The 19,724-nt window shown below is 42.3% G+C and overlaps 1 long non-coding RNA gene and 3 other non-coding genes across 5 annotated transcripts; 2 read left to right on the top strand and 2 right to left on the bottom strand.

The window, feature by feature from the left end:
* Window positions 1-6,765: 6,765 nt before the first annotated feature.
* On the bottom strand, window positions 6,766-15,117 carry LOC138243154 (uncharacterized). Of its 2 annotated transcripts, none has more exons than XR_011192004.1 (4): window positions 15,067-15,117; window positions 12,219-12,339; window positions 8,312-8,461; window positions 6,766-7,660 (listed from the first exon to the last, which is right to left on the bottom strand). It is a non-coding gene; the product is annotated as an uncharacterized lncRNA (long non-coding RNA). The 2 variants fall into 2 exon arrangements; XR_011192003.1 differs by lacking the exon at window positions 15,067-15,117 and adding an exon at window positions 12,603-12,870.
* On the top strand, window positions 13,007-13,080 carry trnat-agu (transfer RNA threonine (anticodon AGU)). The gene has a single exon. It is a non-coding gene; the product is annotated as a tRNA-Thr (tRNA).
* trnaf-aaa (transfer RNA phenylalanine (anticodon AAA)) lies at window positions 14,094-14,175 on the bottom strand. Its single transcript has one exon. It is a non-coding gene; the product is annotated as a tRNA-Phe (tRNA).
* A 735-nt stretch (window positions 15,118-15,852) lies between the features above and the next one.
* Window positions 15,853-15,926, top strand: trnat-agu (transfer RNA threonine (anticodon AGU)). The gene has a single exon. It is a non-coding gene; the product is annotated as a tRNA-Thr (tRNA).
* The last annotated feature ends 3,798 nt before the right edge of the window (window positions 15,927-19,724 follow it).

Genomic DNA, 19,724 nt, shown 5'->3' with positions numbered 1-19,724 from the left:
TGGCGTGCCAGTCAAATGTCAACCACTGTGGAATTTGTAAATTGTTTAAAGGAGAGAAATTGTAAGTAAAGATTGAACCTTATTGTTTAGATAATTAACAATTTGTTCACTCTTGCAGTTTCAGATTATAATGTGGGAAGATTTCCTCTGGGTTAATCTGTGTCCGAGTGCAGGTGCAAATATGTTGAAGGTAGAGACTTTGCATGATCTGCTCAAGGAAAGAAATTTGGTTTTTGATTGTTTTCAATTTGATCAATGATACATATAAAATATAACAAAACTTACAATATTCTGAACAGCATTCATGTTTACATTCATATTACAATTTAGGTACATTTAATAATATATTAAAATAGAGCTCTATAGTCCTAACTTAACAATGCTGCTGTTACGACCCCAGGTGTCTAGGTGTGTAACATTTAGGATGGACTTGGATGCAGGTGGGTTTCTGGTGAGAGACTTAGGAAGTGTGACAACAAGTTTGGTTCAAAAGTGATTTATGTTTAAAAAGTGAATAAGTTCTGTGTATACAGAACACAATAACACACAGGGAAAAGGAACGAAAATAACAAACAAAAATGGCTGATAAAGTTAGGGAAGCTGACCTAAATACCAAAACAAAACCCAAAATACTCGGTATTCGGCGTCTAACACCCTGGCTTAACCTTCACTGACTACCAAAAACCATACAAGACAAAAGGCCATCCTAAACTAGTGTTTCTAATACAAAGACCAACTATGTGTGCACAATGAACCAGACAAGCTAAACTAACCCATTACATAAGTGAGCTACGAATACAAAGGTTTATATAACACTTTCGGGCAAGGTAATGGTGAAATAAAGGATAATACAAACAAAGCCAAAGCTATATGAAAACATGAAGCGAAACAAATGAAAACGAAGAGAGGCGAAGCGAAATCGAAGCCAAAGCTGAGACGAGTGGAACTGAAGTCGAGCGAAAGGTCCCTTCATTCTAAAAACCTCCAAGTGAAATACTGAAGAAGTTGGGTTCTGATTGGTCGAGAAGCTCATTACGGATGACGCAATACAACAAGTTGGATGAATTAATGAACCAATGGGGAGGGAGAACAACCAAAGTCAGGAAGTGTGGAAGATAGCATCAAAACAAACACACATGGACCACACTGGGACATAACACCCCCACCCATAAAAAAAATAAATCTTTAAACTCTAGAAAGGGTGTCAGTCAACACATTTTCTGCCCCTCTTTTGAGGAGAATTTCCAAATTATAATTCTGGATAATCAAAGTACAACACATCAGTCGCTGATTTTGATTATACATACTGTGCAGAAACATTAAAGGGTTAAACAGGGCTAAAAATCAGTTTTATAACTCTACTTAAAATATAAATATGGACTTTTATTATAATGTTTAGTATCCATTTGTCTGATTTTTCAGAAAAAAAAAACAGAATGAGGATAGAATGAAAATAGTAAAGTTCATAACAGCAAGTGTGATTTGACTAAAGCATTTTTTTACATTTTGCAGTTCTCTGAAAAACCATCATCATCCTGATAGCTGCTGTAAACTGTTGCTTACTCATTTGTCCAGAAGAGCACAGTGACTGAGAGGTCAGAGCTATAAACTGGTGTTGCCAGTGTGAGAACAGCTCTCCAGTGGCTCTGTGTCACGATTGTAGTCCCTCCTCCTTAAGGGCGCTCTGGCTCTTTCACTTCGGACCTGATTTTGTGCACCTGCCCCTTGTTCCAGCCTCCTTCCCGACCCCCTTAAAACCCATTCACCCACTCAGTTCGGGGCTCTGCATTGATTCCCGCATCGTGCAAGCCCGGGACCTGGATGCGCCTGGCTCCGTTATGTTTTTAAATTCCTGTTCCCGTTCCTGTTTCCCCTGCCAGTTCTGTACTGGTTCCTGTTTTTAACCGTCAGTCTTGGATGGACCACCCGGCTTTGGACCTTTTGCTTTTGTTTGGATTCCCCTTTGGATTTTCTCCTGGATTGTTTGCCTCGGCCACACCTCCCCCGAGCACCAGCGCACCAAGGAAACACCCCCTGTTTTCATTCTCGTATCCTGTATGCTTTTCTCCCCAGTGTTTCCTTACTACCCCGGATTGTGTCGTCCCCATAGGGTCCGGAAAGAACTGTTCCATTACACTCTGTCTCCCTGATATTCTCTCTAACAATCCCACTGTCACTGCAGTCTCTCCTCCTGCTGCTCCATTGTCAGAGAGACTGATGAGGCACAGGACTCTTCTCAGCTGTCAACACCCAGTAACAGTTCTGTCCTCTCAGTCACAGAGGAGCTCTGGACCAGTTTGAGAGCTGCATTTTCAGGTGGTAATTTAAATACGTAATTTCTTTATTTTTATTTCATCTTTTTTGTTTGCAATTAATTTATCTTGGGTTTTTTTTGTAATGAAATTGTTTTACTTTTAAGATGTAAGACCCAAATCGTAGGTTTAAAAAATACTTTGCTATGATTTTTTACATTTGCATCTACATTTGATGTATTTAGATTCCACTGCATTTACTCACAATCACTGAGCATGAGTTAGAGCACAAAACCCCAGAAATGCAACAGATAAGTTGAATTTCCTGATGCCTTTAAGGATTTTGAAAGGTTCAGTTCTATCAGGGCTGGCAAAGAATGCCTCATAAACTGAATGTGGATGTTAATTATGAAATCCAATTAACAATCCAATTAAATATCTCAAGATAAGACAAAACTATAAGAACTGTAAGAATTGCATGTGCATGCATGTGTTGGTGTTATTTAATTTACATTTCTATGGCATTGAATTAGAGCTGCTGTTTAAGCTGTTGTATAGTTGTAAGTATTGTTTTAATGCAGCAGTAATTTATACATTTACAGTAGCTGTCAGCACCTCAGGACACAATACAGGAGTGTTATCTGCAGTAGTGCTGTACAGTACAGTGTTGCTCAGTGTTGAATAATTAACAACAAGAAATGACCACTTTAAATTCTATTTGGCAGATATTATTGATATGTGGAATTATTTATTATTTATTTATTCGAATGTATTTATTGTACTGTATTACTGTATTACTATATTTGTACTGTACTGTGTTGATTGTGCCTGGATGCTGTAGCACTTGAATTTCCCAAAGGAGATTAATGAAATACCTACCTACCTTATGGCATTAGAATAGCTTGATCCCTACATTTCTATAATTGAAGATTTATAATGATTTTTTTTATTATTTCAGCAATGGATAGGAAATACTAGTAAAGATTTCAATGAGAAACATATCCAAATAAGATACAACAGTCGGATACGAAAGTCACTCTCGCGTAATGCATAGCAATAGTCACTAAGGAGACACATTTCAACCTCGAATTGCGGTGTTAGATTGTGGGAGGAGCATTCGCTCACTTCCTGTTTGAGAGTGAGCGACACTTCCTGCTTCAGATGTTAATTTAAAGAGCGATTATAAAAACCCACCTCTGCGCAAGAGCTTCTGTTTCGGGAGCAAAATGTCATAGCTGAAAAAGAATAAGAGCCGGAAGTGGACCTGCGGGGGAAGTCAGGAGCAGTAGATCAACACTGATCGAATCTGAAGAAAAATGGCGAAGTCGTTGTTAAATCTGAAAGACGAGTTTTTCTCTTTCATGGAGGTTTTGCTCAAATCAATCGTGGATGAAGTGTCAGAGGTTTTCCGAAAAAGAATGGTTAAAATCACACAGTTTGTGGAGGACAGTTTCGGGAGTGAAATTGCGCAGCTGAAGAAGGAGAACGAGTGCCTGAAGTGGAGATTGCAGCTGTGGGAGAAGGAGTCGGAAGCAGGAGGAGATCAGGGACAGACAGATCATGTTGGACACACGCTTCCTTGTGAAGTGACTGCAGAAATGAAAGAAGAAATGGACACGAAACTGCAGTTGTCAGGTCAGTGGGGTGACTTTTATGAAGTCAGTGTGTGTGTGTGTTTAAAAACAGTGTCTAACTTTCTCACTGGTGAGAATATAGTGGAGAGATGCAGAGTGAAGTGGGAAAGACTTGTAGTATTGTATCAGACTTGTGTATTGTAGATGATTATTAACTTGATATTGTACATCCAAATCTATCTTGTATAATTGTAGTGTCATTGCTGACATTGTTGTATGTGTATATATATAAACTAACATATGTACAGTATATAAAAAAAATCATGGTTCAGCCAGAAACTGAATTTCATTGTCTTAAGCCTTCTCTCAGTGTACTGCTAATGTACTGTAGATTCCAGTCAGCGTCTGTATTCCTTATCAGTGTATTTATTATGTTTTTAGGTTAATGTACTTTTCAGTCCCATTTTGCTTTCTCTTTTCAAACAGCTCTTAGGTGTTTGACTTTTGTATATATCAGGTTTGAAAATGAGTTTTATTTAAGATGTTCTTCTATTATTCTTTGCTATCTCAAATTCACATTTCAAGCTGCTTTTTGTGTGGGTCTTACTTCCTTTTGAGCACTACTCTAAGCTCATGTTAAAGGTCCTGTCCTGTATTTTCAGGCTCAGAGGACAGTGCTCTCCCTGATGCTGGGGAAAGGGCTCCTCTTGAACAGCAGTACAGTGAGGAGGAGTGGGGCTTTAGTCTGATGCAGGAGACAGAGCTCACTGCTGCAGAAGGGAAAGAGACACTCAGTGAGCAGCACACAGAGAGCAGACAGAGTGTCGAAGATCTGGATGGTGTGCACATGATAAAGACAGAACCTAAGAGTGAGACATATGAGTTCTTAGTATCTGAGGACTTTACAGAAAAGATTAGTAATCTGGAAACTAAGAATATCACAGAAAGCTGTAATGAACTGGACTATGTCTGTATACCACGGCACAAAGAAGAACTGGGTTGTTGTAATCCTACAGAGCAGAAGATGGAGTCACAATTGTTTGACCCTGCAGAGCAGCAGATTGATGTACCTGGTGAAGAGAACAGTACTGAGTTACAGCACACAGAGAAGAGTCAGTACTGGGAGGAAAGGGAGGAGAAACGGAGAGGCCAACAGGAATCCGAACTTCATTCAAACAAATTAAAACATCGCCAGCTCACTACAGGCCATAAGATCAGGAAGACTCAATCAACACCTTGTTCAGATAAAGTAGAAAAAATGTCTGTACAGCACAAAAAGCAGCAATCAAGTAAATTAAGTCACCAGCACACTCACATGGGAGTTTTCACCTGCAGTCAGTGTGGTAGGAGCTTTAGTCGCTCATGCAATCTAAAATCCCACCAGCGTATTCACACTGGAGAGAAGCCATTCACTTGCAGTCGGTGTGGGAAGAGCTTTAGTGTGGCATGCAGTTTAAAAAAACACCAACTTATTCACAAAGGAGAGAAACCGTTCAACTGTAGTCAGTGTGGTCAGAGTTTTAGTTCGGCAGGGAACTTAAAAACCCACCAGTTCTTTCACAAAGGAGCAAGACCATTTATCTGCAGTCAGTGTGGGAAGATTTTTAGTCGGGCAGGCAACTTAAAAACCCACCATCTTATTCACACAGGAGAGAGACCATTTAGGTGCGGTCAGTGTGGGAAGAGTTTTAATCAGCCAAGCCACTTAAAAAGACATCAGGTTGTTCATGCAAGATAATGCAATGCACAGAAATGTGGAGTTGCACAATGATTTCCTTAAAATTAAGTCTCTGTCTCTTTTCTAATCTATTGTGGCATGACTTGGTCATGAAGTAAATCAGTATTTGAGGTCTGAAACCGCTTAGCAGAACTCACTGGTGCTTACATTTGTACAGTGTCTGATCAAGGTTTCAGAATGACAATACTCCCAAATTAAACCTGTGTTATCATGTCACCATAATATATTTGTAAATGGTAAACAAAGTATTGCTTATGCTATTGACTCCAGTATTCTCTAAATCGAACCATTACATTTTTCACAGGAGTGAAATCTTAATCTTTTATTTGTAGGATTTGTGAAAAATATGTTCGATACATTTCTAGTTGTTTTGCTTAAAAACATCATCAGCCAAGCCAGTAGCAGAAACTATTGGACTACTTGGGGATAGAAAAGGCATAAAACATGGTGACATGACGCATAACCTCTCCCTTTGTGTGGACATTGTTTTATTGTTTCTGTCTCAGCTGTCCTGGTGGTCATTACTGAATTTAACTCCATTTCAGATGATAAAATGAATTACAGTAAATCTGAGGCTGTTTCTGTAGATGGATCCAACAACACTTCGGAGTCCTTTCCGAATGTTCCATTTAAATGGACTAAATTCACCCAACCTTAGAGAATTAGGGAAACTAAACTAAATGTCCAAAATCATTTGGAACTCTGGCATAATCTCCCTCTTTCCCTTCTGGGCCAGATCAGTTTAGTTCAAATGAAAGTCTTGGTGTACCTTCAGTGCCAACATCTCCTCTCATTGTGTGTTTTCATTATGTATGTCTTGTGTATTTTTTTGTTGTTGTCATTCTGTAAAGCACTTTGAGAAGCCACCTTCAAAAGCTCTATATAAAATATTTATTATTATTATCAAGTCTTTTATACCCTCTGCATTGCTCTCCATGTGGCTGACCAGGAGGGTTATCACTGACAAGCACATGCCAGGTGTATTTGATGAGGTGAGAGGCCCAGACACAAGCTGAGTTTCTTTCAGCTGCTTGTAGAGAGGGGTGGTCTTGGCTTGTTAGACAAACTATTTTACAACTAGGCTTGTCTCTCCTGGTCATTGTGGGTTTCATTCTTATGTTAAAGAAAGATGATGAACATATTAACTAACTTTGGGAATCTTTAAGACATAGTATAAAAAACATTATACACATGATTGGGGATTTATTTATTTGAGGATGGCATCTTAATGTGTTTTCAGCAACTACAATCACAATTTAATCTTCTGCAAGAACGTTGTTGGGTTTTCTGCACACATGACACTTCGTCACGATGTAGATGCCTGCATCCCCAGATATTTCTCCTTGTAGCAATGTAGGAAATTTCATTAGGAAGAATAAAAATTTCACATTTTGTTTCTTCCTTCTGCTCTGTGTTATACACACTTGTAACACACAGGTAATGTGACTAAATGAGTTCATAAATGGGCAAGGGATCTTAGGTATGAAAACATGAGGAGGAGGCTAGAGGTTGTAAATTCTGTCTGATGAATGTTTACATGCAATCGATTTAAGGAAAACCCAATATTTATGTTATTACAGAGATTACATACCACAACCTTTCTTTAAACAGAGTGAAGGATGCCCCTTTATGTGTACAATTCTGCAGCAAACTCAAAACATTCATTATTATTGAGACTGCAGATTATTTTCATGTTTTTGAGGTTTTATTTCCCAGGACCTGAGGGGTGGTTTTCATGTTAAAATAAAGGAGCCTGGTCTCTCTACCCTTGGCCTACCTTCTAATCAGCTGTGTTGATTAAAATACATTTCTGTCAGCTAAGAAATGTATCTTAATCATCAGAAAGAAGAAAAACACATCTGTTACACTTTGGTTTAGAGACTGTTTTAATGTACTGCTCCATGAAAGGCTTAGTGCATTTCTGAAGGGAAATGAAAGATATTTCCTGAAATCATGGTCACCTCTTATAGAGTATTGGCTAGTGGAGTTAAGAGAATTACTGCTGAAGGGTCACTGTGTGATAAGGAGGAACACCTTCAGGCCTTCCATAGACTGAGGGAGGAGGGGAGCTCTGCTGGATGGAAGGGTGGCTGGATCTGAAAAGAAGAAGGGACAAATGTCACTAGAGATCTAGAATGGTGTAAGAGATTTTATTGTTTCTGTACTCATATCCTGTTGTATAGTATGTTAGTTGTATCCAGGAGCCTGCAGTAACCTCACCCTGCAACTCACAACTGACAGCCCACTGCAACTCACAGTTCTACTTTCCAGTTCGGATTTTAAAAGCTGAATGATCTGTAAACTCAAAATAATAAATCCTGTCTTTTTAAAGAATATTTTACAATAGTGTTTTCTTTAAAAACAACTTGCCTGTAAGAATTTAAGAAAGTACATATTCTAATAAAATAATTCTGATGAAACATTTCCCTGTGACAGTTTTGTTACACCGTGGAAAACCAGCAACTGAGGGGGACAGATTTCGTGGACATCTGGTCTTTATTGTGCATAACTCCTGTCACAGAACTGCATAAACCTAAGTGCCATAAAGTGGTAACCCCCAAACAGAAAAAATGCAACAGTGTCTTCACCCGAAATGAATAACATTCCCTTTCTGAAAATGAAACAATCTTAGTTGTTCCAGACTTCCTGAAGTAGGCTGGCAAGCACAACAAAAGCAATTAAAAGTCAGTTATAAAGTTTTTAAGACTGTCTGGCCATGGAAAAGGGGATATGGACTGTTCTCTCACAGGAACAGAGGGCTCCACAGGGGGGTCGACCTCGTCTGGGAGTCTAGTAGGGGCAGCTTCAGTCTCAACAATAGCTTTGGAGGTGGAGGTGGTGTACCAGCGTGACCCATCAGAGAGGCGGAAGGTGGCAGGACCCAGCTGCTCTGTGGCCTGTAAAGGAGAAGACTAAAAGACTGGAGCTTGTACTCATGATTGGGTCTCCTGGTCTGGACCCGATCCTGCACAGTGATTCCAGGCAGCTTCACTCTATGTGACCTGTCATACCACCTTTTCATCTGCTGCGGTTGTTCTGCCATCCTGCTGTGGGTGCGCACTGGAGGGGTATGCCTGTCCAGCGGTGTTTGTAGCTCATGACCGAGCATGAGGAAGGCTGGTGAGCTGCCAGTCATGGCATGCTGTGTGGCCCTGTAGTGAGAGTGCAGAGGAGCACGGCTGAGAAGGAACAGCCCTCAGACAGGTGGGCTCTGATTTTTGAGAGTCTGATTGAGTCGTTCCACATCCCCATTCACCTTTGGGTTGTAGAACGCAGAGACCCAAACTCTCCAGACACAAACTGTGGCCTGTTGTCTGAGGTGAAGACAGTTGGCAGCCCCCAGCAGGCAAAGAGGGATTCCAGGAAGTCTGTGAATGCCTGGGTTGTGACTGATCCTGTGGATGCTACTTCTGGCCATTTTGTATGTAGGTCATAGACCACTATGAGGAAGTGCTTTTGGAGCAGGACACCATGTAGCTCCCCACAGATGTCCACCTGGAGGTGATCCCAGGGGCTGAAGAGGTGGCAGAGGAGGCAGGCCTCACAGTTTCTGATCAGTGTCTCTAAATCACGATCGATTCCTGGCCACCACACGAGATCCTGGCAACATTGTTTGACCTTAAGAATGCCCAGATGGCCTTCATGTGGAGGACACATACTTGGAGACTGGCTAGAATAACCATACAGGTCCCCTGGGCAACACTGGAGTAATTCCAGCAAGAGAGCTCGTCTTTGACATGAAGGAAGGGGCCCAGTTCAGCAGAGACTTTGGAGGGCCAGCCCAGGCATATAAAGGTGCGCAGCTGAGAGAGCACTGGGTCCTGTTCTGAGGCCCTCTGTAGGTCCTGGAGTGAGACTGTGGCCTGAAGTGGAGTGTGGAGCATCTGGATGAGGTCGGACTCAAGTGTGTCTGAATAACGGCCTCCAGGCAGGTTAGAAAGGAGTGGGACAGTAAATCTGCAACTACATTTTCACATCCTGGAGTGAACTTTAGTATAAAATTATATTGATAGAGTCTCTCAGACCAGTGGTGGAGTCTGAGTGGTCAATGTCCTCTTCCTGAAGTGGCGAGCAGCACAGTGAGGACCTTGTGGTCCATCTGTAGCATAAATGTACGACCATTCAAATACATGTGCCACATCTCACATGCCCAGACGCAGGCCAGGGCCTCCCAGAGTACTTCTGTTCAGTTGGACTGAGAGCCCGGAAGGTGAATAGGTTGGTGATAGGTTGTTTCACCCCATTGTGAAGATGGGACAGTACAGCTCCCACAGCGGTGCTGGAGGCATTGCTGGTGATGAAGGTTAGGCTGGAGAGGTCAAAGTGTGCCAGGACAGGCGATGAGGTGAGCTGATGGCTTCAGAGCAGGCAGGCATCCAAACCGAAAGGGCATCCTTTTGCAGTAGCTGCTGCAGTGGGGCTGTAGTGGCTGAGTAGTATGGAGGAAACTAGAGGTAGTAGGCAGTCATCCCAAGGAAGGAGGTGACCTGAGCTGGTGTGGAAGGCTCTGGGATGCAATGAATGGTATCGATGTTGAACTGCAGTGGGGTGAGGCCAGCAGCTGAGAGGCAAAAACCTACAAATCCGATGGCATCAGTGGCCACATCTCTCTATTGAGGGTGAGGTGGTGGTGGTGGTGCTCATCATGGCTGGCAAGGGTTGGGCCATGAACCGCAATGTCATAGAGACAGATGACCATTCCTGGGATTCCAGCAAAGATAGTCGACATCACTTTCTGAAAAAGCTGGGGGCGGAGCTCAATCGGAAGACACCAATGTGTGTGATGACAACTGTCAAGTTTCAACTGGCAGGGTGAAGAGGAATCTAGAGATAGGACTGACGAAGATCCAATTTCGTAAATACAGTGGAACCCGAGAACTGTGAGGTGAGGTCTTCCACTGTGGAGAGTGGGTACTTATCTGGTATGACAGCTTTGTTTACTGCCTACAGGTCCACGCAGACTTGCAAACCCCTGGACTCTTCTTCGCAACCAACAGATTGGACACCCATGGGGAGGTGTTGACTGGTTCAACGATGTCCCCCTCCTGGAGCCTCTGAAGTTTGGCGGTGACCTCACCACGGAGGGCCAGTGGGATGTGGTGCAGTGGCTGGACGACTGGGCACACGGTAGTGTCAATCAGGGACGTGATTTAAAGCAGTGATGCACCGCCCCGGTGGCGTGAGAGGGTGAACTGCAATTCCCGCAGCACCTGGGAGGAGACTCACACAGCTGCCACGTGTGCAGCATGTCTGGGTCTTGTGTGAGCGAGTCCTGGCTGTCCAGCCGCTGCGGCTACTCCACATGGCCGGCAGTGAGTGCAGGAAAAGGAGTAGGGCAGCACGCTAGTGTAGAGGACAAGGCAGCAGAACCCTGAAAGCTTTAACAACTCTCAGTTGTTTGTTGCCTTTTCCCCCGCAGTCAATCCATTACTAGGAATGCTTATGGCAGGTTGAAAACGGACCCTTGTTAGTTTAAGAAATCAATGCATTCATGATTTTACATGGTTTTAAAGACAGCTATACACACAGAGAACAAAAACGACATGGCTGATGATTTTTCCCAAGCTGAAACACAGTGCACCTTTCCAAGCCATTTGATAAAGACCACCCACTGAGAACTGTAGCAGAACTTGATGGATGCTCAGTTTTTAGCAACTTTTATGTCTTTGTTATACATCTGTGATTGAAAGAACCATTTTTGGATGTTTATCACGTCTTTATCCTTTTCTGTGTGTGCGCATTGATCTAAAAGTTACTGATAAGTCAGAGTAAGTTCTAGTAAAAAATGCAGTAACCAAAACCACATATCTTATTGTTTTTTGTGTAGTAATATAAGTGAACAACCAAAACAGTCACATAATGTCTTGATCTAGTTTAATACAGGTATTCTTTTCCTTTCTCAACTTTTTTTTTCAAGAAATCCATGCAAGTTGTGAAACATGAAGTACAGTTCATGATCATCAGGGCTGAGGAAAAACTTCCATCTGTGAAGATAGTTCCAGCGATTTATTTTCTTTAATAAAAACCCACAAATGGAGAAATGCAATGTCTGTGACTTTCTGTGGCGTAATCTCAGCGAAAACAGGTCGAACTACAATAAGTAAACAATTGAGTACTCAAGTCAATATCACCGGGAATGTCCAATAATGACCAACATATTCATCCATGGAACTGATATCCTCAGCTAAAATGTTTAAAATTACACACAGATTTTTTGCCAATCTTGATCTTTCGCAAAAATGATAGATCGCCAGCATTTTTAGATTAGGACTGTAGAGTTCTGTCGTTATATTTTGGTATATTTACCTTAATTTTAATGAAAATGTAATGATAAATGTTTTAATCATTATATTAATATAGTAAATTGCAATATGTAGCATAAACTGTACATATTGTATAAAAAAGCTAAAGAACTTGTAAAGTGATTAACATTTCCTTGATGTCGATTTACTAATTATGTCTCGGCTTCATTCAATTAATTTCCTTCGTGACAGGTAATTTCTTTCCGGTATTTTTTTCTGGTTCTGTTATTGATCACTTACGAACCTTATTCTCATTAGCAAAATGTCACCTACAAAGTCACTATGAAACTGGTATCGGGAAAAGTTTCTTAAAATTTCTTTTGATTAGCATGCAAGAAAATTTGATTATTACCTATGGAATTTCCCGCCAGCGTGGAGCTTGAATTCACAACCTTGAGACTCAGTGTTCAAGAGTCACAGAAGAGGTCAGCCTGGTCTTCAGTTTGCCAACGATAAGCTCCGGCAGTGCTCCTCTGTAAAGCAGATTGTTCGGATCGGTTATGTGGGACGGCACTTCGATACTAAGATCGTTTGCAGCACACGCATGGTTTCCCCCTTCACGCAAAAAACATAGACGAAGGAAGCTCTCTTGTCTTGGGCTGCTGACTCCCGGATTTAAAGCGCTCTGGGTGCCAGCTAAGTCTTTAACAAGCACACTATAAAGACAGGAATTACACTTTGCTCACGTCACGCATGGAATGGCGAGGCTACTTGTTCCAATATTATCTAGTCTCACCTCATATGGTGCCGATCCCTGGTTTTCATTTAAGAAAGAGCACTGCAAAAACACCGTAAACAGTGCAAAACGTGTGATGAAAAAAGTCTTTTCCCCCCTTTGTCTAAAGCAGAACACAGCGGAGTCATGCCGAGGGTTGTGAGATCAAGATTTCAGTGGAGCACTGTCGTCTACGTCTTTAGCTACATGAGTTGGACATCCTCTTGTACACGGAAAGCAGATTGAGATCCTCTGACATGAAAAGTGCCATATAAAAGCCATTTCTCATCCTTTCTCTTAGTGGTGGAGCTATCGCATGTAAATGAGGCAACTTGCAAGGCGAGCAGGCTCGGTGCACACCGAATGCAGATGTCTCAGAGCAGTTGAAACGTGTCCAAGTGGCTGTCAAAGGACAGCACTTTGCCGGCGCCGTGGCTTAGTTGGCTAAAGCGCCTGTCTAGTAAACAGGAGATCCTGGGTCCGATTCCCAGCGGTGCCTTTCTTCCTGTCTTACTGTACAGAATTTATCCTTACGGGCAAATCCCATGCCTTTTAATTCAGGTGAATGCAAGTGTCCGTTTCCTTTCTGGAACAACTTGTTTTGAAAGAAATCTATACAGCTTGCGAAAGATGAAACACAAATCTTGCTTATCAGTGAAGAAGAGGTACTCCCAGCAGGCCAGCTAATACCAGCAAAGTTTTTTTTTCACCCTAACCCAGAGAATGGAGAAAAGCGAGGCGCCTGTGGCTCTGCAGTGTAATCAGTTCGCGAGTTCGGCGGTTAGCTGAAAGAGTGGTAAATGGAGATCGCCCCAGCCCGTCCTTACTCTTTTAAAGAGGATAAAAAATTAACTTCGCCGCCATTACTACCAGCTTTAAAAGACTGCCATGGGCACGGAAAAAAACACACTACAGATGACTTTTCTGGAACCGAAGCAGAGATTCCTTTACGAACCAACTGATAAAGCTCAGCCAGTGAATACTGTTAACAGAATGTGAAAGCACGATCAACTTTGTAACTGCAACCACAGGAAAAACAGCAAGAAGCAGGCTCCATTCCCCATTTAAATCTGTCGTGCGAGGCATGCTTTTTGCACGCATGAAGTAAATCCCACGATTGCTTTTGAACTTGGACAAAGTACTTCCAAAGGAGCGCTATGCGCAAAGATTTAACAAGCTCAACCCCCGCCGACGATTTGGTGTGAAGAAGCAGAACATTCAAGTTTCACAGACAGAAGCAGCACGCCAGCACAGCCAACATTAAAACGGAGGGCACACTACGATTTGCATTGACACAAAAGTGATCTGGGCAGACATCGTTCCCTGCATAACGCAAAAAGTGACAAAGCGCTTTTGGGTTGAGAGGACGCAAGAAGGTTTTTGTTTTGTGCCTTGATGTCAAGCTGAGAAAGTATCTTTAAACACTTTGCTTAGTTTCTCGAGAGACTGCCAAAAAGCAGTTCCCTCCCTTTCGTCTGAAGCCAGCTGAAAGGGGGTCTCGACAGAAGCACCTGGCAGCGGTGGGATTTGAACCCACGCCCCCGAAAAGACTGGAGCTTTAATCTAGCGCCTTAGACCGCTCGGCCACGCTACCCGCTGTGCATTGTCTCTTTGTCTCATTACTTGCCCGGAGGAAGCCGGGTGGGTTTTGCTCTTGTCGCCCGAATTAGTGGCGTTATGACCGTGGAACCGACTGCACCTGCTTTTTCTGAGATGCTTCCCCTCTCATGGCGAGATCTCGACTTCTTTAACACCTCTGGATAAAGATCTTCTGTTGAGCAGGTTTCAGACCTCTGCGTACAGCACCCTTGATGTCATTTTATTTTTACAGCAGCCGCATCCGGAAAGTTGTGTCTTTTACGTTTTATTTGAACAACAAAACTACATACAATACAAACAAGACCACATATAACGTATCAAGAAAATCGTCAGGGGCACATGCTATAATACAATGACACTTTATGAAAAATGATTACACAAAGTAAATAAAGATAAGGTCCGCACAGCTTGTTCTTACATTTCGAAAGAGTCCGTAAATACCCCTTTACGTCTATTTTGAACTGTTCAAATGTAGGACTCTTCCCAGACCATTTCACTTTATACCACATTCCTAAACGAGGATGCTTCTCCTGTTTTAGAACTATTTTGGGCGGTATGGCTTATACAGCACACCCACAGTATTCTAATGGTGGACTGCAGATCTGTGCTATAGTTCAGTCGAATTCAAAGGATCCAGCAATCTTACTGGATTTGTCTGGGATTCTGAAATGTCTCTTGCAAAAGTATTTGGGTTTGCTTGAACCTTTGATAAAAAAAGTGATCTGATCTGAGACTACCCAGCTTACAATCTCTGAGGTAGTTGTCACTAAACTCGGACGTGATGTGGCACACATGTGCCGTGTGCCTTTACTTTTGTAAAAAACTGGTATCGGAAAAGTTTCTTAATATTTCTTTTGATTAGCATGCAAGAAAATGTGATCATTACCTATGGAATTTCCCGCCAGCGTGGAGCTTGAATTCACAACCTTGAGACTCAGTGTTCAAGAGTCACAGAAGAGGTCAGCCTGGTCTTCAGTTTGCCAACGATAAGCTCCGGCAGTGCTCCTCTGTAAAGCAGATTGTTCGGATCGGTTATGTGGGACGGCACTTCGATACTAAGATCGTTTGCAGCACACGCATGGTTTCCCCCTTCACGCAAAAAACATAGACGAAGGAAACTCTCTTGTCTTGGGCTGCTGACTCCCGGATTTAAAGCGCTCTGGGTGCCAGCTATGTCTCTAACAAGCACACTATAAAGACAGGAATTACACTTTGCTCACGTCACGCATGGAATGGCGAGGCTACTTGTTCCAATATTATCTAGTCTCACCTCATATGGTGCCGATTCCTGGTTTTCATTTAAGAAAGAGCACTGCAAACACCGTAAACAGTGCAAAACGTGTGATGAAAGAAGTCTTTTCCCCCCTTTGTCTAAAGCGGAACACAGCGGAGTCATGCCGAGGGTTGTGAGATCAAGATTTCAGTGGAGCACTGTCGTCTACGTCTTTAGCTACATGAGTTGGACATCCTCTTGTACAGGGAAAGCAGATTGAGATCCTCTGACATGAAAAGTGACAGATAAAAGCCATTTCTCATCCTTTCTCTTAGTGGTGGAACTATCGCATGTAAATGAGGCAACTTGCAAGGCGAGCAGGCTCGGTGCACACCGAACGCAGATGTCTCAGAGCAGTAGAGACGTGTCCAAGTGGCTGTCAAAGGACAGCACTTCGCTGGCGCCGTGGCTTAGTTGGCTAAAGCGCCTGTCTAGTAAACAGGAGATCCTGGGTCCGATTCCCAGCGGTGCCTTTCTTCCTGTCTTACTGTACAGAATTTATCCTTATGGGCAAATCCCATGCCTCTTAATTCAGGTGAATGCAAGTGTCCGTTTCCGTTCTGGAACAACTTCTTTTGAAAGAAATCTATACAGCTTGCGAAAGATGAAACACAAATCTTGCTTATCAGTGAAGAAGAGGTACTCCCAGCAGGCCAGCTAATACCAGCAAAAAATTTTTTTCACCCTAACCCAGAGAATGGAGAAAAGCGAGGCGCCTGTGGCTCTGCAGTGTAATCAGTTCGTGAGTTCGGCGGTTAGCTGAAAGAGTGGTAAATGGAGCTCGCCCCAGCCCGTCCTTATTCTTTTAAAGAGGATAAAAAATTAACTTCGCCGCCATTACTACCAGCTTTAAAAGACTGCCATGGGCACGGAAAAAAACACACCACAGATGACTTTTCTGGAACCGAAGCAGAGATTCCTTTACGAACCAACTGATAAAGCTCAGCCAGTGAATACTGTTAACAGAATGTGAAAGCACGATCAACTTTGTAACTGCAACCACAGGAAAAACAGCAAGAAGCAGGCTCCATTCCCCATTTAAATCTGTCGTGCGAGGCATGCTTTTTGCACGCATGAAGTAAATCCCACGATTGCTTTTGAACTTGGACAAAGTACTTCCAAAGGAGCGCTATGCGCAAAGATTTAACAAGCTCAACCCCCGCCGACGATTTGGTGTGAAGAAGCAGAACATTCAAGTTTCACAGACAGAAGCAGCACGCCAGCACAGCCAACATTAAAACGGAGGGCACACTACGATTTGCATTGACACAAAAGTGATCTGGGCAGACGTCGTTCCCTGCATAACGCAAAAAGTGGCAAAGCGCTTTTGGGTTGAGAGGACGCAAGAAGGTTTTTGTTTTGTGCCTTGATGTCAAGCTGAGAAAGTATCTTTAAACACTTTGCTTAGTTTCTCGAGAGACTGCCAAAAAGCAGTTTTTTTTCTCCCTTCTGTCTGAAGCCAGCTGAAAGGGGGTCTCGACAGAAGCACCTGGAAGCGGTGGGATTTGAACCCACGCCCCCGAAGAGACTGGAGCCTTAATCCAGTGCCTTAGACCGCTCAGCCACATGACCCGCTGCGTGCTGTCTCTTTGTCTCATTACTTGCCTGGAGGAAGCCGGGTGGGTTTTGCTCTTGTCGCCCGACTTAGTGGCGTTATGACCGTGGAACTGACTGCACCTGCTTTTTCTGAGATGCTTCCCCTCTCATGGCGAGATCTCGACTTCTTTAACACCTCTGGATAAAGATCTTCTGTGGAGCAGGTTTCAGACCTCTGCGTACAGCACCCTTGATGTCATTTTATTTTTACAGCAGCCGCATCTGGAAAGTTGTGTCTTTTACGTTTTATTTGAACAACAAAACTACATACAATACAAACAAGAGCACATATAACGTATCAAGAAAACCATCAAGGGCACATGCTATAATACAATTACACTTTATGAAAAACGATTACACAAAGGTATTCGGGTTTGCTTGAACCTTTAAAAAAAAGTGATCTGAAACTACCCAGCTTACAATCTCTGAGGTAGTTGTCACTAAACTCGGACGTGATGTGCCACACATGTGCCGTGTGCCTTTACTTTTGTAAAAAAACTGGTATCGGGAAAATTAAAGTCGAAAACCAAAACAGTAACATATTTAAGAGTAAATGCCTCCTAATAGCTAGCAAGCGCTCCTAGTTAGTAAAGTTGTTTGTGTCCCTGCCTGTCACGCGGGAAACCGGGGTTTGATTACCGACGGGGAGACAGCTAGTTTTTTTAATGTCCAGATTCCAGTCTTTAATGCTGTGTGTGAGAGTTTACGTAACTTTCCTTTTCTCACATTTTCTGACGACTATTCCGAAGGAGCGCCCTGTCAACTCCTAATACTTTTCAAAAATCTGCCTGCATGTTTGATTAGTTTTGTTTTACTTAGAAAAAATTCAATATCGATCATAACTAAAGAAAATTATGATCAGAAACAAAAACAAAATGTTGAAGATGCAACTCGATCTTGAATCAGAGCTGGGTGACATGGGCAAACTTGTCCTGCACTGATCAGACTAATTGAAATGGTCTGATTCAGAGCCTGTGCAGCTTGTGCTAATACAACAACACCAGTATTGAACCCTCAGCACCATACTGACTACTGAGCACAAGTTCAGCTGCTCTCCAGCTTTGTTACGCATGTTTTTTTATTGCAAATGGAGCTGATCTCCAGACAGTACAGTGTTAGTCAGCAGCCTCTACTAGTAATACATCGCCCCTGTCCAAAATCTCTAGGTAAAAAAAACACATTTTATACATTTGTCTGTTTAAAGATATAATCTCTTTAAAAAAGACAAAGGGTTTGTGTGTCAATTGTTTCGAATTAATTTCGAACGCAAAGAAAAGTAGTTTTCTTCCTAGAAATCACACATTTGTCGCATCCTCCATACTATACTTCTCTCTTGTAGTAGTAAAGCATTTTGATTTAAACTGAACAATATATTAAATGTTTAATCTATACACTTACGATTAACATAGGCAGCCTTGAACGGATTGCGGAAATCAAATATACAGATGGATTCAGAGTGTGCTTTCCAACTTTTGTGTAACATTTTCCTTTGATAGGGCGGAGTTGTTTTTAAAATCTGGATTAAATAAAAAGGAGTGACGTCAGTGTAAAACAGCTTTCCTTCATGGGGAACAACAGTTGTGTTCCATATTTCTAATTATTTTGGTTTCAAGATAGCAATTTAGTATGAAACATAAAAGCCAGCTGGATAAATCTGTTACACGTCATTTACAATGGTCTTTCAACTAATAGCCCGTGCAGGGATCAAACCCCAACTGTTGTTGCGAGTTGCATAAGGCTCTGCAACATGCAGATGAGAAACTAACCTCCGCTTCTTCATTATATACACAGTGAGCTATATTTGCGAGCCTACTGCCCCCTGCGGGCTCTGTATTTGATTGCGGTACAAGACCGGCCGTGGAGGTAAAGTGAGACGGGTGTGTACATTAAAAGGCTCATAGCGTCCCTGGGAAGGCTCAAACCACCACCCTTTTTGTTAACAACCGAGCCACAAAGACTCATGTACAGCTTAACACTCCTCGGTCTCAGTGAAAGTGATACACTCCGTAAAATTTCTGGAGAATCATTTGTCAGTTTCCCTACGGGATTAATAAAGTATTATCTATCTCTCTTAAAGGAAAATCGCCAACAGTGGCCGATATCTATTAGAGTTTTTTTTCATTCTATACTGCAATTTCTGAAGGGTACAGGCTTGGGGAATTGGACCTTATGGTGAAGGCTGCGGGCTCAGCAGCAGCAGAACCTGATCAGTATTGGTTGACTCTGATATACTTTGACAACTTAACTTCTGGATTTAGAGACATTTACCTTAGTGTCGGTATACTAAGATGTTTTGGTAACGAGGAAGGAGGGACAAAGCAAATTGGCAGAATGTGTGCTATTTTGTTGACTACAAGTCCTCACATGCCAGAGGGTCAATATTAAAAAAAACGTAACAGTATAATCTCTTGTACTTCACAATTTAATAGTGTCTGTTACATTGTGTCTCACACCTCAGTGTCAGAATTGTGAGACGAGTATGTAATCAGGAGGGAGGGCAATAGCAATTCAGCAGAAATTGCATTCACCTTTTCCCAATGCATTCTCACATGCCATTTTCTCACATGCTATGCTCAGAGGGTCATATTTTTAAAATGGTATCATAAAATGTCCTGAAGTTCAGGATTTTGACAGTCTGTTATATTGTGTCTCACACCTTGATGTCAGAAATATGA

This window comes from Lepisosteus oculatus, chromosome 14 (genome assembly GCF_040954835.1).
Source record: "Lepisosteus oculatus isolate fLepOcu1 chromosome 14, fLepOcu1.hap2, whole genome shotgun sequence".
Lineage (NCBI taxonomy): Eukaryota > Metazoa > Chordata > Actinopteri > Semionotiformes > Lepisosteidae > Lepisosteus > Lepisosteus oculatus.
This window is presented reverse-complemented; position numbering and strand designations above follow the sequence as displayed.